Source organism: Lactuca saligna, chromosome 7 (genome assembly GCF_052625555.1).
Source record: "Lactuca saligna cultivar CGN05327 chromosome 7, ASM5262555v1, whole genome shotgun sequence".
Lineage (NCBI taxonomy): Eukaryota > Viridiplantae > Streptophyta > Magnoliopsida > Asterales > Asteraceae > Lactuca > Lactuca saligna.
Genome location: NC_136423.1, coordinates 24136072 through 24162500, shown reverse-complemented (window position 1 = coordinate 24162500; position 26429 = coordinate 24136072). Strand labels below are relative to the sequence as shown.

Below are 26429 nucleotides of genomic sequence, written 5' to 3'. Positions count from 1 at the left end.
GTTTAAACCGACTAGTTCCTTGTTTTGAGAGACTTCTCAAGGAGTTGGTAGATAGGTCTAAGGTATAAAATAAAGTTCTACAGTTAAATAAGTACATAGGGTAAACTGATGCAACAACTTTGGCTAGATCCCGAGTTGACATCGGGAACGCTAATAATATGGTGTTTAGGAATTATTTTAAGGTGCACTAGGAGTAGGATTTCATAGACAAAACATTGTAAGTGGGAGAGAGCTTTAACACTCCATTTTCAATTTGTAATAGAATTTAATATAAACATTTGTTTATAAAATTCGAAGTATAAGTATATTACATTTTAGCCAAAGTAATCATCATGAAAGTGGTAGTAAACATCAATACGAAACCTTGAATATAAAGAAATCCTAAATCTTAGTTCGTATGGGGAAGTTACGATATTACAAAGTCTCGCATCAACAAAATATAGTAGAATGCGATAGATATCGAAATGAAAATTGGATGATTATTAGCCAAAACAATGTAAATGAAAGTTAATGTCCTCGTAAATATGAATCTGGCGATATACAGAACATTGAGAACGGATCTCATATGAAATAGTTATGAATTTCACAATGACTTATACAATGTAACTCTTATAGACTATAAAATAAAAATAGAATTCAAAGTAGCTGACGAAGTCTGTATGAAAGTTGTATCATTAATAAGAAATTGGGGACATAAAGAATGTCAAAAACGGAGCTCGTATGCGAAAGATATGATTTTTTGAGGATTATGACATTTACCTACTAAAGATGACGCAACACAAACCACATTGCGACACATGTCTTGCCAGAAACAAACCCTTGCTCCCTACGTCAAGGTATGACATGCCTAGGAGAACAGCGCGACACACCCTCCAATAGAATGACTATAAATATGTAGCCAAGCACTCCCTCATTCCTTGCTCATTCCTTTAAATATTTTTCTCTCAAATCTCTCCCGAACCCCGAGACCCAACTATCTAACTCTCGAACATTTACTGAAGCGTTATGGAGCTGGAAGGCCCGATGAAATGAAGTATTTGGTGTTGAAGTTATCCTCACGAATTTTCGACTTTTCATTAGAAAACCTGTAATTTGAGTTATACTTACTACGTTTAAAGTGTAACTTCTATTTATGTTCATAGTCATTATTATGGACCTATAAATAAGAATTATGAGTAATTTCAGTTATAATATTGATTAATCTACTTACAGGAGTGATGTCTACGCTAGAACTAGTGAGATATTTATAGTGGATTTTCCAAATAGTATACTTTATATACTAAATGAATCCTACCTCCACTATGATCTTATCTGTTCATTCCTTATCAATTAGAATTTGAAGTATTCATTGAGATAACTAAAGAATCTAACTTTTACTAGAATATCATAGATATTAATAAATTATGGTATTATAGGTTAATAATTTTTAAATGCATTATCTTCCAGTTGCATCGCCGGTTAGATAGCTGATAGTCACCCGAATAATTGTCTAGGCGACTTATTTCACTATACTATGTATGTATGTATGTATGTATGTGTATATATATATATATATATATATATATATATATATATATATATATATATATATATATCCATGTATAATATGATATAAGAACTGCTAGAGTAGAGTTACATGTATGGAATAGTATAATCTCTGTATTATAGAGATTATAGGTTGTTTGGTCTTATGAGTCATTCATATGTATACATGAAGAGTTGGCGGTGAAACGAACACAAGTTGTGAGCCTATAGATTCGTGTTGATGATGGAATGGTGAGATGCGTTGAGTCTAGATACAAAAATTATTATATGAATAGTTTTTAGTTCAACTATATGTTTGTAAGAGGAATTGACAACAAAACGATGATAGTTGTGAGCCTATAGACTCGTGTTGACGATTGGATGACGACAAGCTATGAATCCAGATACACATGTTATTGGTAGAATGGCATGAGGTCATAACCATTATTTTGTATGCATGTATATCCAATGTGATATATTGTATCTTGGGGAACTCGCTAAGTTTCGTGCCTACACAGTTGTTTAAAAATGATTTCAGTTACTTCTTCAGATCGTTAGAAGGGAAAGTCTTAACTATACATGCGTATCGACATCATGTTGTGGTTTTTCTGCGTGTTCTATTTTATACTCTGATTTGAATAAGTTAACTTTTGATTATCAAACAATGGTTTTTATTATGAATAAAAAACAGTTATAAATAAATGAATTTTTGATTGTGATGTTTTCTTTTAAAAATATTAATTTCCTTATGAAAATTGTCACATTACAAGTTTTAGGTTATAAGCTGAGTTTTGAATTTTGACTTAGTTGGTTGTTGTACCAGCCTTCACAATCCGTGTGTTGTGATGATTGTCTGACTATTTGTAAGGTGAGTCTCCTCACTCTATTTTGTACTACAATATGAATCCTCTATATGATACGATGTTAGCATGTTGTAGTAATCAATTAGGTAGGTATATTTGGTTGATAATTACATGTGGCTACTTGTCTTGTATGTGTCTGTATGTGTGTGTGTGTGTATATATATATATATATATATATACATATACATATATATATATATATATATATATATATATATATATATATATATATATATATCGACATGTTGTGGGTGGGTTGAGGGAGAAGAAACTATGTGCTGAAGGCCAAGATAATAGGGTGGACCAACATAATGTTGTAGGCCAAAGGGCTGGACCATCCTTACGTTATAGGTCATTGTATGCATGCATTGTATGTGTCTTGTTGTTTGGGGTATTGTAGGGAACTCACTAAGCTTTAGCTTATGGATTTGGGTTTAAATGATTCAGGTGCTTCTAAGGATTGTGGAAAATGAAAGGTGTGACTATACATACCCTTCAACCCTCTTTAGAATTTTGAGAAATGTTTCATGAGATGCTCTAATTTTGGATTTCTACTGTGGAACAAATATTTTGATGATGTTTGACTTTATGAAAATGAATTTTAATTCCCTTAAATTTTGAAAAACTTCACTATGGTTTTTGGAACATTAAAAGTCCGTATAAGAGCCCGCCTCAGTTTGAGGATTTTGGATAAACGTTTGTATGATTTCCAACTCAAGTTAAGGATTTGGAAAAATTCTATAACTATTTTAAAGGATAAATTTAAAATGAGGAAGAATATGTGGTGTATACAGTCAGCCAGAGCTCAATGGAAAGCAATCCTCGAAATATTCATTATTTTTATATGTATATTTGTTGATATATAAATTGCTAGAACTGCATGCTAGTGAATATGTTAAGGATACTAAGAAATTACATGATAATTTTTTCTGATTATTGTGGTGCCGGATAGCCTAAGGGATTGATTGGTTGTGCTGGTTGAAACTCTGAATATTATTGTTAGTGGTTAAGTATATGCTTCATGGTTATGCATAATTAGGATTTAATAGCCTTAGAATACTTGATTTAGTCTTACTTCATGTACCTTGTTTGGTTATAGGCTTAAGGTAGAATCATTTATTCGACTGTCGATTGGATCTTGTATTACGTACGACTTACTTAGACAAGATGGCCAACAATAAATGTGGATGCTTCTTGTGGAACGAGGTCATGATTTAGGAGAATCCTAGGATGAGAAAATAGGAAGTTAGTGGGTGACTCTTTGGAGTGTATAGGGGCGTGTGTGTGTTAGTACACTTAGTAGTAGTAAGTGCAGTGAATTAGAATCCTTGAGATGATTTCAGAGACAAATAGATATATGTTCGGAAGGTAGCTTGGGCCCATTCTACTAGAAGCATAGGATCCGTATGAGTGTCAGGATATGTCAAATAATTCTAAGGAAGTGGTATATGAGTAAATAGTGTTTTAGGAATAACCTAATTGTTGATTTCTCTCCTTTATATATTTTCAAGATCGTGATAACTTGAGGTTTAGGTTCGGGCACTAGTGGCTAGGAAGGGCTAATAATGAGTGATGTAAAGATTTACGAGTTGATTGTCACTGAGGTGACTTCGATCATTAGAGAGGCGATACCAGAGATGTTTGGGTCTATCAAGACCAAACCGATAGCTATATTTCATGAGCGTTATGTTGATGTCATTGATGCTTCCACGACCACTGTATTTATCTCTACAATAGGACCACAGACGGGTAGATCGATGCAATACAAGGAGTTCGGTAACACAAAACCACTAGGGTTTGACGGGGTCAAGGACTCAATTATTGCTATGAGGTGGATCTTTGATGTGGAGGGGCATTTCTATACATGTTATTGTCTGAAGAACATGAAGGTCACATTTGCATTGAACCTTCTTCTCTTTGGAGAAAAGGATTGATGGAAGTCTACAACTCAATCCTTTTCTCTTATGGAGGGAGCACACTATTGACTTTGGATCAATTCTCAGTGATTCCCAAGACAGAGTATGCCTACTGGTGGAGATAGCGGTTAGCGTAAGAGTATCTATCGCTCAAGTAGACGATAGAGTCGGTGAAGAAGATCACTAAGATGTTTATCGAGAGTACCATATTTTGTCTTGAGTATGAGATCTTGAAGCAGGTGCAGATGTCCTAATATTTACGCATGCTTAAGATTGATATCAATGGGTTCATAGCGAACACCCAATAACGAAACTTAGCAAAGCTATAGTAGCATGCCCAGACGAGGGAGATAGAGCTAGAGACTCAGAGGAAGGAGAATATACATATCCTAGTTCAGATATAGCCTACAGGTAAGTGGTTCAATCTCGTTGATTCTCGATCAGGAGGTCAGAAGGTCCGCACTTGCAGCAAGTGGGGAAAGGTTCATAAGGGGTCTTTTCGGGTTGAGACTAGGTGCCACAGGTATGGCAAGGATAGCCATTATGCGAGAGATTTACACCAGAGTATGTGAATATGCTACTATTATGATTAGATGGTCCATGTGACGACCAATTATCCATTGCTTTCCATAAGACCGGTGTATGCACCGTTTCCAACAACATTGTTGATAATGGCCAGTCGCCATGGGAGAGTTAAGCCCACGAATGCTAGGGGTCGTGCTTATCAGCTGACAATGGAGGAGGCCAGGGCGGCGCCTGATGTCCTTACTAGTATGTGTCTATTTATTTTCATGTTAAGTTATCATATTCATGTTTATGTTTATGTTTTTGCTTAGGTACATTTTATGTGAATTCATTTATTTTTTAGTTTTATTTGACTCGAATGTGATTCGGTTGTTTGTATCATTGTCATTAAATAGGATCTTTGATGTAGTTCTTGGGAAGTTGAAGTTTTCGTTGCGAGTTTCCATCTCTGAAGAACATACAGTTTCCATTTGAGTGTTTCTTGCGACTGTGTTTTAGAAATATTTAGGGAGCATTATCTAATTGAACTGGTTCCTATTCCTATAAGGGATGTTTGTGTGATCATGGTTTTTGATTGCGAGAACTGATTTGGGGCTCTAATTGATTGCGAGTGACAATTAGTGATAGTTTGTACCCTAAGTAGGAGAGAGTTGACCATCTAACATGAATGTACTAGACTGGGTTCGACTTTCTACTCTCTTGCGATAACTAGGAGGTACTATCAACATGGTTGTATAGGATGTATGGTTTATATAGCTAATGCTCGAGAAGAGAAGAAGTATTCTTCATCCGATGTAATAGTGGTTTGCGAGTTTCCTGATGTTTTCGAAAAGGATTTTCTCAGTGTGCCTCTGGAGAGGCAGGTTGAGTTTAGGATCAATTTGATCCCCAGTGCAGCCCCGATTGCAAAGGCTCCATATCACTTTGCACCACCTTGGATGAAGGAGGTGTCCTCTTAACTTCAAGAGCTTTTAGGCAAAGAGTTTATTTGACTGACCAGTTCGCACTGGACCGCCGATCATGTTTGTCAAGAAGAAGGACAATTTTCATCGGATGTGCATAGGCTACAAGGATTTGAACAAGCTAACACAGAGGAATCATTATCTAATTCCAAGAAATGATAATCTTCTTGATTTTCTATAGGGTGCGTCTTGGTTTTACAAGACTGATCTGAGGTCGGGTTTTTATTAGTTGAATGTTAAAGAGGAAGACAACTTTTTAGACTTGTTATGCTCATTACAAGTACATGTTGATGCCATTTGGGCTCGCTAATGCTACAACAATGGTAATGAATTTGAGGAACTAGGTGTGTAGACCAATGCTTGATCACTTAGTTATCGTGTTTATCGCTGGTATTTTGTATATTCTAAGACCAAGGAGCAGCATTAGGAGCACATTTGGCAGATTATTGAGGTTTTGAGGATGGAGAGGTTGTATGCTAAATTCTTCAAGTGCAAGTTTTGGTTGTGCAAGGTTCTGTTTTTGGGACACCTCGTCAATCAATATGAAATTTTGTTCAATCCGACCAAGGTTAAGGTAGTGATGTAGTGGGAAGTTCCGAAGTGTCCAACTGATTTTTGAATTTTCCTTGGTTTATCTAGTTATTACAGGAAGAGTATTGTTTTCCAGTAGGAGCCTGAGCAACAGGAAAAATTTGAGATTTTGGAGGATTCTGTGAGGCTCCAGTGTTGACCTTTCCAGAGGTTGTTGAGGATTTGGTGGTATATTGTGACACTTCGATTCTGGGAATAGTAGCGGTACTTATGCAATGTTGTAGAGTGATTTCTTATGATTCTAGGAAGCTGACGCCTCATGAGGCTAAATATCCTACTGGTGATCAGCTAGGGGAGATGGCCTTTTCCCACAAGATTTGGCGAAATGATCTTTATGGGTCCAATCAAATATGAATATGAGACAACATATATGGTTGGACATGGTGAATAATTACAACCATAAGACTTTATACCATCTAGGGATGGCCAACATGGTGGCCGATGCTTTGAGTCTCAAGACGGCTAGTGCATTGATTCGAGAGCTTTATGTGAGTATCACCATTGTAACTCCGATTTTGGATGCGATTAAGGAAGCATAAATTGAGGAACTTATGGAAGAGAGCCAGAAGAGTGAAAGGGTGGTTGGTCAGGTTTCTTCATTTAACATTAACAGTCAAGGGCTATTGATTCTGCAGGGTAGGATTTGGGTACCTTATTTGGATGGGGCCCAACAGACATTGATGGAAGAGGCTCACAAATCGAAGTTTTTGATCTATTCGGGCACGATGAAGATGTACCATGATCTAAGGAACAAGTATTGGTGGTCGTGTATGAAGATATATATAACTTGGTATGTGGAGTGATGTTTGACTTATCAGAAAGTCAAGACTGAGCGTCAGCACCCTCATGGCAAGTTGTAGCCTTTGTACACCACATTATAAAAATGAGAGCAGATTATCATGGATTTCATCATGATGCTACCAAAAATTGTTAGGGGTTTTGGTACTATTTGGGTTATCTTAGACCGTTTAACCAAGATTATACACTTCCTTCCTCTCCAAGAGATCTCGTCGGCCAAGATATTGGCTGACATATATGTTCGAGATGTGGATTCTTGTTACAATATATCGACTTCTATAGTTTCATATCAATATGTTTGATTTACATCCATATTTTGGAAGAGGTTCTATGATGATTTAGACACTCAATTATACTTTAGTACAACTTATCGACTTTAGTGGGATTGGGATACCTATCTTCCTTTTCCAGAGTTATCGTATAACAAAAGCTACTATTCCAGCATTTGAGTGCCTCCCTTCAAGCTTCTATATGAGAGGAAATATCGGACCCCGATTTATTGGGGAAAATTTAGGCAGAGGGTTATGGTTAGCACATAGGTGGTGCTTAAGATGACAACACTTAATCAACATGTTAGACAGAGGTTTCAGATAACATAAAGTCGACAGAAGAGTTATATAGACAAACGTTGTTAGGAGTTGAAGTTTCGGGTCGGGGATATGATACTACTGAAGGTGTCACCCTGGAAGGGTGTTATTTATTTCAGAAAGCGAGGCAAGGTGGCCTCCAGATTCATTGGACCATTCTGAGTGATTGGTAGGGTAGGTAAGCTAACATATCGATTGGATCTACCAGAGGAGCTTCGAAGGATTCATAACAGTGTCTATTTCTCGCAGCTGCAAAAGTGTTCAGCTTACCATTCAACAGTGGTGTCGTTAGATGACATTTAGGTTGATGAGTATCCAAACTATATGGAGAGACCGATAACCATATTAGATAGGAAGACAAAAAATGTTTTGCACAACAAGGAGGTGACGATAGTGAAGGCTTAATTGCATGTTGGCAGCAACGGAGGAGTTCTAAGTGGTCTTAGGATCCCGAGAAGGAAATACGCGTACCATACCCATACTTGTTCATTGCTACGAATTTCGTGGATGAAATCTAATTCAAGTAATGGAGAATTGTAACATCATATTCCCAGTATGTATTTTTAATTTAGGTTTAATTTGTGTGACGTTGGGTGAATTGAGACGTGACTTTTGAATTGTGCATGCTATGGCTCAGTAGGTACAAATTGCTTTTTAATGGAGCACGGGCCCCTTGACCCATGGGCTTGATATATTTTTTAAAGTTTTTTTGCTATTTAAAACTACTTAAGCTCTAGGCTTGATCATTTACAACCCTCATCACCCTTGAATGAGTTTCTAGAAACAATAGCCCTTTCTCTTTCATATTTGAGCTTGAATCTACCTTAAAGATCTTATCTTTCATTGTTTGGTGTTTGAAGCTTGAAGTTCAAGTTTTCTTTTGGAGCATTGAAGTGAAGAATAAGATTAGATTCATCAATTTCACACCTTTTCTAGACCATTGTGAATAAGAAGCTTTACCTTTACTCCTAATTTAGTTAATCTTGTTATTTGTCCATTATTATGCTTTTTGGTCCTATTTTAGTGGCGAGTTTAGAGTTGTGATGACTCCAGCTCCTTTTGAGCATTAATAGTTGTTCTTTGGATAATTTAGACCTGGAAAGTTAGTATTTGGTGTTTAATCTCTTAGTCATGCAAGTTGTGGTGGCTTTTCAACTTATATAGAGGTTGAAAGTTTAGATCTTGATTATTTGGAGTGTTTTAATAGATAAAGTTGGAAACTTTATCCATTAGGAACTGGTAAAGGTCCAAATATGGAAATTCGAAGAATTGATTTAATGGATTAAGTTAATTTTATCCTTTAGAATAAGCCTGAGCATGCAGCGCTCCTTCCCAACACATCATACTTTTTAGGGTTTCTAGTACAAGCTTGTTTTGTCCAAGAAATATCGATTCTTTTGTCCTTTTGTGGGAGTTGGGCACCTCGAAGAGGGCATGACGCGCTTTTCTACTAGAAATTGACATTGTTGAGTTTTTCATCAAGTTTGACCTAGGGTCAAAGTTTAGGGTTTTAGGCGATAAGTTGAGGTTTGACTTTTGATTATATATTTAGGTAGTTATTGTTTCAGCCTTTACATTCCGCGCGCTCTGGTGATTGTTTGACTATCTATAAGATGAGTCTTTTTACTATATTTTGTAGTACAATATATATCCTTTTTATGACATGATGTTAGTATATTGTAGTGAATTGTTAACAAGGTATATTTGTTTCATAATTACTTGTGGCTGCTTGTCCGATGCTTGTTTGTTTATATATATATATATATATATATATATGTGTGTGTGTGTGTGTGTGTGTGTGTGTGTGTGTGTGTGAATATATTATGGGTGGGTTAAGGGCATACCAACTGTATGCTGAAAGCCAAGATATTTGGCCGGGTCAGCTTAATGATGTAGGCTAAAAGGGGCGGGCCAACTTGATGTTGTAGGCCAAAGGGGCGGACCAGCCTTGCGCTGAAGGCTATTGTGTGCATGTATTGTTTGTGTGTTGTTGTGTGATGTATTTTGTGGAACACACTAAGCTTTGGTTTGCAGTTGTGGATATAAATGTTTTAGGTGCTTCAGAAGATCGAGGAAAAACAAAGGCGTAACTGTACACACTCATCAACTGTCTTCATAATTTGCGAAATGTTTTGAGGAGATACTCAGATTTGGATTTATGTTGTGGAACAAATATTTTGATGATGTTATGAAAATGACTTTTAATTCCAAAAAATTTGAAAATGTTCATTATGATTTTAAGAACTTTACAACTGGTGTTTAGATGATACCTAAACTTATGGATCCACTAAGAAAATTAAGGGTTGGCATGCATGTTTGGGTTTTGATTATATCCAACATGATTAATTTTTATGATAGCTTTGTATTCTTTATTGACATCTATAAGTAAAATTTCATGTTGTTTGGTTAAAAACCGTATTTCAATTATGTAATTTGCTTTTTAGTTGATCGAAGGGTGTTTGGGATTACTTATTTATTTGAACTTAGTGGCTTATTACAGTTTGATACCGATAGTTATTTTAAGTGTTTGGATACGTGTTTATTAAAATCATTTATCAATTTAAATAAGAAATTTGTCATAAGTTACTTCTTCCTTATACGCTTAAGCAGTTTTTTTGTTATACAAAAAAATAACTCAACAACATATAACTTTTTGATAGCAAATATTAAACTCTATTTTGACATCGGATGAAGTAATAAACACATTAAAAGAAACAAATGTAAAATATTTTAAATAAACAATCCTGAACACTCATTGAATAAAATTCGGTTAGTTGTTAGTTGATATGTATATTTAATCGTAGTATATATATATATATATATATATATATATATATATATATATATATATATATATATATATATATATATATATATATATATATATATATATATATATAATCATATGTTACATATAATTATTGCTAGAATTTCATATTTGCACGTCTATTCTTCAAAGTTAGTTCAAAAATAACATATTAATTTTAGTTTTGTTCTAAAAAAAATTTTTAAAAGAAAAAAATTATACATATTTGACTAGATGCATTCTTGAAAGCATATATTTCACAATATATATTCCTTACAAATGTAATTATAATTTTAGAAATTTAAAAAAATACACATTTTTTTACAATATATATATATATATATATATATATATATATATATATATATATATATATATATATATATATATATATATATATATATATATATATATAATTTATTATAAAAACATTCTTGAACTAATCGGGAAAGATAGAAGTGCAAATTTGAAATTTTAATAAGAATTTAAATAGTAACACGGTAACAGAATAAATTTAGGTAACAAATGATCCTTTTTAACATAATATTTCAAATATCCTTTTTCATTTTGATAGATGTTTGCAGCAGGTAAATCATATATGAATATCATCTTTTGTGATATTTGATTTGCTAATGTCTTCATAAAAAAATGATTTTCACCCTTTTGGTTCTATACCTTTAATGCCATGAAATATCAATTGTACTTTCTTCATGAATTGTTACAATATATTACATGTATCCCAAAATGGCAAACAATTTGGTTTTTGCGTTCCAATGACCTGCTTTTGGTGTAAAATGTAAATAATGCTTTCTAAGTTTCTATGTAAAAGGTAATTTGGCAACCATTTGATTCTATAAATATCAATAACTGTTAATTATATAGAGAAATAATCAAGTATCACACAAATAATTAATTACTTGAAAATACATCAGTTGCAACACGAATCAATATTTAAGGCTAGAAAATTTCCATCTATTTTTTAAACAAAAGCAACGATAGGACTTGAATGTCGTTAAAAAGTTTCTGAATCGGCGCTGTAAGTAGTTGGATTCCCATGCAAAAAGTAATATAACCTTTTTACCTTTTTTATATAGCCTTTCGATTTTCTTGTCTATTTTTAAAAGTAAGGGGACAAGTTGATTATAAAACGAAAAGACTGGCATACAATTTCTTTTTAATTTCAAACGCACCGAGGATAAGAATAATCATACAAAAGTATATAGGAAATTAACAACTGTTTAAACCTGCCTTTCCAAGTTTTGTAATATTAGCTAGTTTTAATGTGTCTTCAAAATGACTGATTATAGCTTTGAGACTTGTCAATAACATGGCATGTGTTCTCATCGTTTCAAAGAAAAGACCGCTCAAGAGTCAACACGTACCATTGTCTCTTAAACCTAAAAGATAATTGTTGATGTTTCTAAACAACCGTTTATAGTTTTGAATTAATACTTAATTAACATATCATGCATAGTTGTCGTCTCTTAACGAAAAACACGATTAAAAGTCAGGTAATATGATAAATATATAGACCTGATATAGATAAATTACCCATCTTTGAAAAACTAATGTATTTTAACTACACACTATATAGTTGGATGACATTGGCTAAAACAGCGGAAATTTTTAGAGGGACTCAGATGAAACAGATCAGATACCAGAATGTTACTCCTATATATTGACAACCTCCATGCATGTTTTGGTCGATGAAACACTCTGTTGTAATTGTGAACTATGAATATTTGGCAAATAAACCCTGACGTATATGTGTTATATCATGCGTGTATGCACGTGTGACTGAAAATAGAACATGAACAAGGACAAATACATGATCTAAGGGGATTGCATGTCGGGTCACAGGGTTAAATTTCAGTCAACACAAACCTATATATAGAATACTGTAAAAAACATCTTAGTGTTGTGCCAAAAGTATTGAAGCAAATGGTAGAAGATATATAACTGAGGCATTGATGGAGATGTTACGTACTACTAAAAAGTGATAAAAATTAAACACCCCAAGCCAATGAACAAGACTCGTCGTATTATATATGCACAGAGAAGTTGGAGATGAAAATCAAAATTTATTGTTCCGAGTACAGCCTAAAATTCTCACCCTGAGGGATATTTGTGAATTATGTATAATTGTATATTTGTATATGTCCCCACTTGAACATGGTTTCCTACCCTAAGGGATATTTGTGAATTATGTATATGCCCCACTTGAACATGGTTTCTTGAATCAAGAAATGACAAATGATAAGTACTAATATATGATGCATTTTAATTCATTCTATTAAAAGGATCTTAATTTTACTTGAATTTACGCTGTGTAGTTAGGACAAAAATAGTGGCTTGGGTTCTCCTGTCAAAGTGTCGTACAAGAAAAGCAATTCAAGTGTTAGAATTTGGAAACGCAAGGTGCAATGGGCTCTAGCCTCTAGAGTACGTACACCCTCTTCTATGATGCTATTATATCCTCCAAACAGTATGTAGTGTTCCCTTGACCATCATAATTGGCCCTAAATTATCATCCTGACACCATTCTATTTAATATTCCAACCATCCTCACTTAATGATATTTTTCACATGTCCTATTGCACCTACACCCTTCCTTCCATCGCTTTCCTCTTCTTGAAAAAAATGTTTGTCTTTCTCTCGCTATATAGCAACCTCCTACTACGCTTAGTGTAATTGTTAAAAAATAAATAAATTAAACCCTTCTCATCAAGGAGGACATGATCTCCTATTCTCAGCAGCATTTACTGTACTCTCCATACACTTAAATGAGTAAGCAGTACTACAACACTGCTTCGTGGACTCTGATGTGGATGCTTCTAGTAGTGGTGTTAATAAAACATGTCTGCTGTACATATCTTAATTCTTCTCCACAAAATGAGAAGGTTATAAACCCAGGAAGTTATCCTGATTCCTGTGTCTGGGGTCCGCTGGTAGATATAGTCACGATAAAGAGAATGAAAAAATAGAAATTCAGAAAACAAGCAAATTCATAAAAAGAAGTATATGTCCACCAAAAAGAATGACCTTCAATTCTACCGTTGTGGTAGAATTGTCCTTTGTTTAAAGTAATACATAAAAAGTATTTCATTCAACTACTTATTTTTTATTAAATACAAATCATTTTTAATATAAAAATATAAATTCAACTATTTTAGATATTTATTTATATACATAAAATACGAAAAGTTATTGGGTTATAGTTATAAAAATATAAATAAAAACTTTGAAAAAATTTATATAATTTTTATAAAATTGTATTTTATAATTGACAATCAAATATTTCATAGAAATACTTAATCTGTAAAGAAATAAAAACATTTAAACCAAAATATAGTTACAGGGTCAATGAAATATAATTAAAATAAAAGTGGTAGGATATACAAAACACATAAAAGTATAAAAGTATATTTATTACTTAGTTTATATATAGATTAATTAATAAAAGAAATACAAACACTATGGGTCCAATACTATGGAATACTCAATAAAATCATATGGTGCTAAAAAAAACCATGAGGGTTTTTATTATTTGATTTTGGAATCTTGTCTAACCAATTAGCTTATATAACTTTTTTTAATATCTCTATTATTATTAGTTACTATTATTAATTTTTGTTACTTAATTACTTAATATCTATATTATTATATTATGGTTTCTATATTTTCTTTTCTTTAAAAAATAACTTTTTGTAAAAATCAGAAAATTAAATCCTTTAACTTATTCAAAACTAGAAATCCATTTAGAATACAAGAATTAAACGCGTATTTTATAATAAGTTAAAGGATTTAACGAAACCCGATTCATGTTGTGTCTACCCCACAACGAAAGGATATACTTTCCATGAAACCGACTCTTAAACTAGCACTGTCTTCACCTCTCTCTGATACCAATTAAGGTTTAGAAAACAAGATTGCAAAACAAAAATAACCAAAAGTTCACTCTTTGATTAATTGGAAACTAACTCAAAACCGACATTTTTACAATCTATTCTTATAATCATAAAACTCGATTATGAACATGTATATATTGCCTAACAAACTAATTTGTATTAGACTAGGAAACTTATAACCAACTTACCATAAACTAAATTTTCCATAACTTAGATTGCTTGGTCTCAAGTCCTCATCGACTGAGGATTCCAACAATATGTAGGGACAAATTGACTTTTTCTCAGTTTGGACCGTCAATCAGCAATACATAGTTAGTGTGTACCTAGTCAACTCGAATGACCTATCTCTTGCGATTTTGAGTTAGTGGCCATGTTGAGTGGATTAGCTAGCTTAATAAGTTTTAGAAAATGGTTGGATCATGAGTTACTTTATATTCAAATAATGAAGCATCTTAGTCATTCTATGAGTACATTTGGGCTGGTAGAGGCCAACTCACATCTAGTAAACGTAAGACAATTCCATGATGATCCATAAGGAAATCCATATAATAGAGGAACCACTATCATACACATAAATATATTTTATATTATCTTTCATAATGGGTAACTAATTCTATTTTGGTGATATCATCTCTATGACAATTAACAGTTGTCTTAGTTAATAATTGTGTGTGACTTCCTATATGCGACTTTTTCATCATATGGGACTAAGGCATAAAAAAACTATGACTAGAAGAAAAGAAATCCTTTCCCTTTAGCCATCACTACATATATTACCAATACTCCTAGAAAAAATAAATAAGGAAATCATGTCTCATCATTTGCTCCTAAGGACCCGAAGGTGAAACAACACATCTTAAAAGAGGAGAAATGTTAGCAAAATATGTTATGAATTTGAATCTTGATACTAATGAGGTATAACGCTATAACACATTAACATATGACTCAACCATATTGTAAGGATTGCCTTGTAATTTGGCACCTTCCTTTAAAAGTTAATGCTTTAAGAGCCAAAACCTATTCTAATAAGAAGTTTACCCGAGCTCAATGTTCTTTCCAATAAAGTTAAATTGATACAATTATAAATCCTCCCACTCCCTAAACTGTACATGCAAATAGTTTGTTGTTTTAAGCTTTCCCTAAGCTAAACCCTCTCATGGATTAACTTTAGTATGCAACCCTTTTTTTGTTATTTAGATAGTTTTAGTACCCCTATGAACTTACAATATAACTTGATGACATGTGAAATAAAACATATAAGAGATTATAGTAATATGATTACTACAAACTCTTCTAAACTTTATAAATCAACCTTCAAGTCATTCTAATATTTGGAATCAACTTTTCAATATGTGAACTAAATCCTAGATATCCTCTAATCCACCTATATCTAAATTGTTTATGATAATTCTAAATGCTTTACTCATTTTGAGACTTTTTAGTGAGTTCTTGTAGATATTTTAACAAATGAATTTGTGTTATCATGCTTTAAGCTTTCATAGGTTTCACTTGATCAAGTACAACCTATGATGCTAACATGACAAAATTCACTACAACTGATCAACCTCTGGAGTTTCTATAAAATCTTATTTCGTTGGCCCTTTCATTATTAACGATGCATATTAGTATTCTAAAATTATAATCTAGTTTCCTTTGTATATTATTAAAAAAAGGATAATATGGAAATTTGGGGGTGATGAGTAGCTATATGAAGGAAGATCAGTTCTTACATTTTATACACTTTTCCTTCTTACACAATAAAAGACCATATGTGGTACTTTTATTTCCCAAGTTTGGATAGACACATCTATCGAGTGTTGGTAAATATCTTAGTCCAATGTGGCAAGTTATGCGTGTTTGGTCCAGATCACAAGTCTTGGAGTCTTGTCCAAGTACTCCTTACTTCCTTGAGCAATAAGGAACGCGTATTAGGAAAGTGTAGATAAAAAATCCTAGTTATATTCTATTTTGTTATGTTTAGTATATAATGAGATAGGATCCTGTATTCAGAATAGAGAGATTAAAGTTTTTATGAGTTATGTTTCTTCAATAAAGTCAAGAGTGAGTTTTGACATTCTTGTTCTCTATTCCTTACATATAAGGGCCAAGCTTAGTACAAAATAGTCATTTTAGTAATATATATATCATAATCACATATTTTATAATATGAATGTCTCTTTCAAATAAGAATCAAGATGAAGTTGAGATATTGTTCATGATAAAACTACTCGAAGAAGCTAGTGCGCCCAACGTACACCCAAGAAGTACAAACTCTGGTTCTATGCAACCTTAAGTTAGGATTGGATTGATTTTGAACAAAAATAATTCACTTAAAGTTAGACATAAGTTACTTAAACCAAGATAAAATTGCAATAGAGAAATCGTCAAATATTAGCACAACAATCAAAACGACAAATCTTCTTGATGCCCTTTATTCCTACCCACAACCTAAATGAATACACTTGTAACACCCCATTTTGAAAAGCACTTTGTGGCGGTCTCGGAGGCCTAAGGTATAAGCGATTCGGTCTTTTAGGGTCCCATGATTTATTCGAAAGGTTTAAGGCTTGGGTGTGTGGCCAGGAGCGTAGGGCTTCTCGCCACCTTTTCGTGGATATAAAGCTCGTCGGAAACGGACTTAGAATGAAGAAGTTATAGCACTTTAAAGCTTTTGGTATAAATGGTCCTTAATGGAAATGTTTGGCAAGCAAGTACCATGCATGCAAGGGAAGCATGCACGTGTCCGGTTGGGTACACCCATCGTAAGTTGGTGTACGCCCAACGTAGTGGAGTAAATGATCGCGGGTTTAGGGAGGAGTACGCCCAACGTACGAGAGGTACGCCCAATATACTCTCAGAGACCCTAAACCCTAATTTTTAGAGCATGCCACTATATAAAGAACATAACACCCCAATTATTAGCCTCCCTCTCATCTTCATACATCCACCACAAAACCTTAACCCTCCCTTGAGTGTTCTTGGAACTTTGGAGGTCATTAAAGAGCAATTTTGGTGATTGTGAAGCCATTTCCAAGCAATTGAAGAGTATTGCAAGGTGGTGGATCAAAGGGGAAGTAGTAGATCTGAGTTTGGGGTTCCATTTCATATCACTTGGAGGTATAAAGTATAAACTTTATCTATGAGTGCTTAGATCTAGTGGGGTTTAGTTTTGAAGTCATTTTGGTCCAAAGGTTGAAGCTTTTTAGTCCAAATCCGGCTTCTAGGCTAAGGGTTGCCACCCTTAGTGCTAAATGACTCCCCAAGAGAGAAAGTTTTCATCTTGGTGGTCTTAATGGGTTCATGCTAGATTTAAGACCACTTTCGTGGAAGAAGAATATTATTTTTAGAGTTTGGACTTGTTTGGGGCATGCAAAGTCACCAAGTGAGTGACTTTATGGATTAAGATGTTGGAAAGGACTTGGATCTGTGATTGTAGCTCCTGAATCTGAGTATTAAGTACTTAATGGGAAAATGACTTATCAGGGGAGTACGCTGAGCGTACAACCAGGTATGCCAAGCGTACACAGCATTTGGCTAGTACACTTAGCATACATAGGAGTACGCCTAACATACTCATCAGTTATGGGCCTTATGGATTTTAGGCTTCGGTTTGGGCCATGTAGAGGGATTTTAGTCTTTTGGGCCTTAGTGGGCCATCATGAGTTAGATATTGTGGGCCAAGAAGATTTTTGGGCTTAAGGTAAGGCCCATAAGAGGGATTGGGCCCAATTTAGCAAATTTGGCCATTAGTGGGACACTAGTGGGCTTGGGAAGTCCATCCAGTGTTGGGCTGTTTATATTATGATTTTGAGCCTTAGATATGGACCAAGTTGGACTAGGGGTAAAATGGTCATTTTACCCTAAGGAGGATTATTGTTTTCAACTAAGCGATATTTTGGTATTGATAGCTTTGAGAGTCGAGAGATCAGCTATTCGGGATTTTGGTGAGGTAGCGATTCAGGAGTTCAATTCTTCAATTTAGATCCGCAGTGCGAGGTGAGTTGTCCTCACTATATTAACTGGGTCTAAGGCACCAATTTCGGCCCTTATCGGATTTGCATCTGGGTTTATTGCATGATATGTTATTGATTACATCTTGGTAGTTAGGATGGTTGCTATGTTAGAGATCGGTTATATCAGTATCCTGGTTATAAGATGGTTGCTATGTTAGTGATTGGTTAGATCGGTATCCTGGGTATAGGATGGTTGCCATGATTAGTGATCTGTTAGATCTGTATGCTTAATTGTTTATATGTATGTGCACATGTTTATTGGTTTGAGGGAAAGGGTTGAGGCAGGTACTGCTGTGTGCAGTAGGCCAAAACACCCTGGGCGGACTAGGTAGAATGCAGGCTCGGGCCAGGCAAAATCTAGTCAGACCGAAGGCCCAGCGAGTGGTCCGGATAGGCTAAAGGCCCCAAATAGGGCGATCCAGACATGCCGATGGCTCGGGGAGCGGTCCAGATAGACTAAGGACCGAGATTCGGTCCAGTCAGACTGTTGGCTCATTATGCATGTTGTATTTGTATTTGATATGGTTATATTTGAATGATGTTGGTAATTCGGGGGTAACTCACTAAGCCTTCGAGCTTACAATTTCAGTTTATTGTTTTAGGTTCAGCGGATGACCGCGGGAAGGCGAAGACGTAACCGTACACTTCCTCAATTGATGATTATGATTTCTGAGAACTTTGATGTTTAAACTATTCTGAAAAACAAATTGTAATGACCGAATGGTTTTAAATGATTAATAAAGTTTTAAATTGGATCGAAATTTATGGATGTTACAACACTACATCAAAAAGGAAATCTCAGTGTGGTTTTTTATATCTTGTTATCATATCATATCCAAAAAACCACGATTAAAAGTGCCAACCAAACTATGATGTTGAAACTAAGAAAAATGAGAACCTAATATCTTCGATGGAAGAAAATTATGGATTTTTAAGCCTCACTATATAATATATGTATCCCAAAGAGTTGGTGTCACCATAGAAACACCAAAGTAATCATTTTTATGGTATTGGAACAAATAGAACATAAAAAGGTTTCAACATCTATACATCTCTTATATAAATTATCACGAGGCAATAAATTTTTTTTAATCGTTCACGATAAAATATATCTTTTTTAAAATCTATTTATACTAATGTGTCTTTTTAAGAAATGAAAATATAAAAGACATATAGCTAAAGGTTAGAAAAAAAAAATACTACCAAGAGTGTATCACCATATACAGGATAACTAACCACAACAACTAGTCAACATTACTAGTTTTACATATAACCTTGATCTAACAGTAAATGTACAATCAATCATCTTTTCCCTGCACACTTTCTTGCCTCTAAATACCACTTCAATACACAACCTTATAACCTCCAGGAGATAGATCATGAAGATAACATCCAAGGCATCTTTGCACCCTAGACAAATTTACTTGGCTAAGGAGGTCTTTACTTCCATAGTACTTCTAACATCATCCTAATTTTGGTACCACCATCTCCCTAATATTAACAAAATAGTCTTGATAAATGAAAATGAAAATAATAAATAATTTAGTTCATCCACCTCTTCCATACAAAATAGGCATAAGACGTTATCAAGAACCGACTTCACTGCTTTACTAGGAACCCACTTCATTTAGTCTTGGGCTTGTCATTTACCATTATCTTGTCATCAATGTAAACTCTAAGAGATCGAACCATAAATGCAACATTATTTTCTAAAACCACCACCAACTATCTCCTTTACCGCTTTCAATATGAGTTCCAACCAAAAAAGTTAGGCTAGCAGGACCACTCCTTCTCGACTCTTTACAAAAAATCCTTTCTCCAATACTACCTATATTCTCCATTTGAATAATGCTTAGAAACACTCTATTTATCCTATAGATATAAAGAAAAATTCCTAGGGAAATGGTGTTTCAACAAATCCTCACTACACCAACGCCCAAACCAAAACAAGTTGTCTTCATCGTAAAGCCATGGAATCTAGTGCTCGGTAGTATCATCTCCCTAAAAAGTTCCCACCAGTACCTTCTTATCTCTTAATAATGTCAACTAGAAGCATGAAGAAAGAAGACTAATAACGGCCAAGACTTTCCAAAATAGATTTTATCATCATTAAATGACATCCACTTGAGATTGCTTTAGAATTCCAAGTATTAAGGTGTTTTTGTAATATATTTACCACTACTTTGGTACTTTCTAGTTTTGTGCTTAATGACATATTATTTAGAAGACACGAGCTATATGGGAGATTCTAATAAGCTTGTGTATCAAATTGGGATAAGAGGAGAAGACAAAAGAAAAGAAAACTATGGCTTGCAAAAGGATGAAACATGAGCTATCTCTTGGATGAAATTGAACTAGACTTGAAAATTTAATCACTTAGACTAATAAAAGGTAAGAAATGTGATAAAATAATCGAATAAGGGTGGGTCAAAATTTAGGTTAAATGGTTGGTGCAAAGAGATAAATGATACAATAAGAAATCATATCTAATCTCAGTGAAAGGGACAAGAGGTTGCAACATAAATTTGAAGTCAACATGTGCATTAGTACTACTTGATCCATGTAGGTAAATGCATTAGGCTATATGCGGTCTCTATAAGTGTAGTAGGGTAATTTCATCATTTTGCATTTGGTAGTTATTTGTGGTATGTTATATGATTTTCTCTCAGATCGAATAAGAGAGTTTTAAAGCAGTTTTCTCTAGTGATTTTGAGCTTTTTGAAGACATTTTTAAGGATACAAACTTAGCAATTTTTCGGTTGAATGTTTGGTATAATTTAGATCTTGCTTAAAACTATATGTGGCTAATTTTTCCATGATCAATATTGGGTGAAAATCCTTGAACAAGTAGTTATGTTTAGATCTCTTATGGGTTTCAGTTTAACTCCATGAATGCAAAATTCTTTTGAACTTCTACATTGTTCTTATGTTTTTACTAAGCTTTTGATTTCAAATGTTTAAATGAATGTTGTTATTTGTTTTTATTGATTATGTAACTCATTTTATAAACAAACAAGTGACAAATAATCATAAGTGGGTGTTTACAACCCTAACTTTTTGTCATAAGATTGTGTTCTCTAAACTAGCAAGATTTTTTCAAGTTTTTGGGGGGGGGGGGGGGGGGGGGGGGGGGGTTTAGACGTGGTGATTATTAAATCATAATGTTTGTTAAAATATATGAACTAAATGCTTATTTAGCTTGTGAATTTAATTAATACATGTTATTAATTAAGAGCTTCTTAAGCTAGTTTCAATACAATTTAGGGTTTAAGGTTTATGTCATTCATATTTTTGAATTGACATAGCGAAGTTAGAATGAATTAAAATCATTTAATCATAAACCATAATTGTAAATGAACTAGTTCACCTTGTGATTAAAATCAAAATATTTATTACATTTCTATTATATCACTTCATCATATTGCCAATATTTACGCCTTCAATAACATTCTTTGCTAATTCATTCTCATTGAATTTGACACATGTTAATATTTGGGATTTTTGAGAATTTTTTTAAATAAACACGCATCATTATTTTCATTAATGGCAATGCCAATGACAATTGTAAATCTATTTATTCCTTCATTATTTTGCTAAATGTAACGTGCTATTTACATGGGTTTACACTATCTAATTACAATGATTTATACAATTTTTTTTAATTAACTCGTATAATATACAAATCTAATATCTAATGATATAAAGAAGAAATGAGAAAGGTTTCCTTGCCTTAAATCCGTCGAAGGTCTAAGCTCTTCATTGGAAGAGCCATTAATGAGAACCGAAGTGTAACCGGATCATAAACAATCTCTCATCCAAAATCTCAATTTTCTCTGAACACCATCTGTTTAAGCATCTTATCTAAGTAATCCCAATTCCTATAGATTAAAATTGATGTTCCAAAACTCATTCTCTAACCCCTCAAACTATTTATCTTCAAGCCTGGATTTAAATAACTTGAATGATATTGGTCTAATATCAACTCCTAATTTTTTGGAAATGGACACTTATCCAAAATTTATTTTAGGAGAACGAAAGCTACAATACCCATCAACGTTTTAAGAAGCTTGTGGTTTACAAAGAACCTTTCGAGACTGATTAATTTATTATCAATTTTACTGAACCTTGTCTATCGTCTCCCCCTTTAATTATAACTCCTCAAGATGACTGTGCAAAAAACGTAGATGATTGTTTCCTCTAAGGCTTAGGTATACACACAACTTGACCACTAAAGAGTTGTTGTCATCTAAGCGTATAGTCATCACCACTATCATACAACTTTGCACTTATTGGTATACCCACCACTATACATCATGAAAATAATTTATTTGTTGGTTTTTAGTTAAGAAAATTATATATTTTTTATTTAATCGAATGAAATATAACACTAGATTTTCATTAATACATAACATTACATAGATTAAAACAAAAATCAAAAGACAAAAAATCGAACATAGAAAAAAGAAACATTAATTTAAATTTTAAAAAATATACTTATTATGAAAGTAATTTTAATCTTCAAAATGATCTTGGTGAATTGTGAATCTCAAACCATGAGCTAGCATTAATATAGGGAAATGGTTGATGGTTAAGTTGGGATACTTGGTATTGTCTCAGCGTCGCATCAATTTCCTTGAAGTCATTACTCATATATGGATTTACGGTTTTGAGTGTCTTGTTAATGTAGTTGAACTCAGATATTTTTGACCTCATATAATGCTATTTTGACGAAGTTCATCGAGATCCCTATAAACTCCTTGTCCCATATCATTGTGGTAGTGGTTTCAAAAGATTGCCAAAAGGTTTTCCTTATATTTATGAAGTCGTCGGACACCGAGATCCAAGCATGAGCTTCGTGGTTTCTTCATTTTCCTCCGAAGGTTGTTTGGTTTGGATGTTTGATGGTTGTGGATATTGTCGTGGTAGGTAGTAAAAAATCATATGTGAATATATTTTAGTTTGTTTAGTAGAGAAAGAAAAAATATTGTGAAATAGTTTGTAGAATAATATGTATATTTTTATTTGAAATGTAGGAAAATGTTTAAAATTATATGTTGCTAATCAGAATAAATACACATTAAAACTTTTGGTCTGTTGCTACTCTAGTGTATGGCACACAACACCACAGTCGTTACGGCTGAGCTAGTGTGCACAACCGTGATGGTTGTGCCACCTAGCCCCGGATGGGGTTCGTGAGAAGCATACCTCACGGCCTAAGGAAGATGAGAAGTTTATGAAGCCTATAAATAACCTGGATAAGCTTCACATTTCTTTTAGTATAATAGGAAACGTTAATGTCCATCCCTTAGGGTTATATCATCAAATTATTAACATTGTGAAATAGAACAAAATATTAAAGCTACATGAGGTATCTCATTTTGTACTATTGTAAACGTTTTCCATCAAGAAATAAGTTTTAGATCCCTTGCGCCTAACATTTAAGAAATCGAGCCTAACATAAAATAGTTTCAAGAGGATTTCAACGAAACTACCCATAATGCTAGAAGAATGAGTGATGATAGGACAGAATAATAGAATATATAGAGAGGGAGAGGGAGAGTGAGAGTGAGTGAGCGACTAATTGTCCCGTTATTCTACGAAGAAAAGTTCTGAGAACGCCCTTGCATTAATTGATCTGCTTTGCCTTCAGTTTCTTGTTAAATAGTGCATGCGTATTTATATATGTATATGTTTAATGTTCTCAGGCACCTGAACTAAGCTACATGATAAGTCCATCATATTCCTATTAACCAAACATAACAATTTCTGAAGTAAAAACTAATGAATTTGGTTAATAGTTGGTAACTTTGTATGAAGTAAACCATCGATGAGAATGCAGATAAGAATAAAGTTCACACCACATCAAAATACACACACCTTAATCAATTAGTAGTATTATGAACGAGCTAGGAAAATATATAACGCATGCCAAGGTAAATTATTGTGGAATCTTCTAATTGATATGCTTTTAAAAATATGATAAACACAAAGACTACTCTTAAACCCGATAGGAGTCTCACTACAATCCAAAGTAGTGTAATGAACGAGTTAGGCATAACATGACAGCATTGCCTAGTTGCATGGATGTGGACGAGTACTCTTTAGATAATATATATAGCATATTAATTAATATTTCATTTTTATAGGACTGAAATTTCTGGCTTTCGTTTGTTTTTGTTTGTTTTCATAATTTTTTATTTTTAAATTTGTTTTCAAGTTGGAGGGATGCTGATTTTTCAAATTAATTAATATGTCAAACAATCAGACAGCTCTATGATTTAAGTCCGATTTAAGGATGGGTTATATTAACATGGTCATCCATAGGGGGCACAAAATCCTAGCGAATCCAAAAAGGGCCAAAACAAAATATAAAGTAGACATTTGAACCAGAAATATTAATTTAAACACCATTCGTAAACAGTATTTTGCATGATGAGAGAGAGAGAGAGAGAGAGAGAGAGAGAGAGAGAGAGAGAGAGAGAGAGAGAGAGAGAGAGAGAGAGAGAGAGAGAGAGAGAGAGAGAGAGAACTTGATGATGCCTTCGTCTATACTTTGGAGGGTTTACTGCTATATAGAGTGTCCTTAAAAGTTTTAACATCAAAATTAGGGTTTTTGGTTCAAGTGTTTTTAGGGTTCACTGAAAATATTTCATATATGTAACTAATTATTTAGATAAAAGTTGGTTCCGAGTAGTCACCATGTAACTAGAAAATATTTCATATATATATGTAATGAAACTATAAAGAGAGTTACCATTTGGCGTGGTGAAAACGAACGAGATTGGAGAAAGTTCAAGTAGCCTGTAGCCTGGAAGCCTTCACTTCTTCATTGGCCTTTATTTGACTTTTCCTCTTCTTCTTCTTCTTGTATGGGATTCCCCTAGCCTTAGCTTGACACTCCTTCACTTCTCTTAAATAAACCCGAATTGCTCCATTTCCAAATGGATTTTTCTCTGGAGGGCCGCCGTTCTCTTCATAGGCAGCTCTTAATCGCCCAATCAGCGCGTCTAGACTACCCCAAGCCTGCCTGAGAGGGCAAGTGCAAGGAGCAGGAGGTTCAGGCTGCCCAAAGAAAACACACCCATGTAAATGAACCTTAGTTTTTCCAAATTGATCAAGGTATCGAAGGAATTCCAGAACATGGCTAAAGTTGCACTGCGAAAGAGACACAGGAGGTCTTTGATTCTTTAGATACTGCCCAAAAGTGTTCCAGTCTCGTCGTTTTTGGGATTCATAACGGCTTAAGGGTGCAGGATGGTGGCTCTGATCAACGGTTGTAGATCGGGAGGACCCTTCTGATGGATCTTTTGGTATGTTACTTGACATGAAGATGCGTTTTGATGAGAAAATTCTTGTATGTTTTTGGGAAAAATGGATGATCCAATGTGAATAATAGTAAAATAAAAGTGGGTAGAGAAGGAAGAGAAAAAAAGATGAAGATCACATATTGAGTCTACGATTGAGGAGACATGTCATGGGTCCCTCTAGAGAAACTTTTTTCCCTCTTATCTTTTTCATTTTAATTTCTTCCTCCAAGGCATTATAAGCACTAACCATTACTTTAATTTTAATTCTAGTCTACCTATTAAAATATATGAAAGTAGGGTATGCATATTGCATAGTTATCATGACATTTTATTTGCATCATAGATAACAGTGTGTATGATGTCTCCATGATCGATAGTCGGTGGGTAAAATCCTGTAATGCAGAGGAAATTTTACAATAACATCATCATCATATATTATATATGAATTAACTATGAGACAAATTTCAATACGGACCCGTGTGACTCCCAAGTAACATTTAACGGTGCAACAGGAGTGTCGAAGAGGATCATTAGCGCCAGAACAGATCTTGGTGATCTTAATTAACTTACAGGTACAGGAAACAACCCCCCCCCCCCAAAAAAAAAAAAAAAAAAAATCCCATAGATCA

General features: G+C 34.0%; 1 pseudogene across 1 annotated transcript in view; it reads right to left on the bottom strand.

Moving 5' to 3' along the window:
• Positions 1–25999, bottom strand: part of LOC145004934 (protein LIGHT-DEPENDENT SHORT HYPOCOTYLS 10 pseudogene) — a 31261-nt pseudogene extending 5262 nt beyond the window's left edge. The window contains exon 1 of the transcript XR_013662465.1: positions 25248–25999. The product of XR_013662465.1 is annotated as a protein LIGHT-DEPENDENT SHORT HYPOCOTYLS 10 pseudogene (transcript). The remainder of the gene's footprint in view (positions 1–25247) is intronic.
• Positions 26000–26429: the final 430 nt, after the last annotated feature.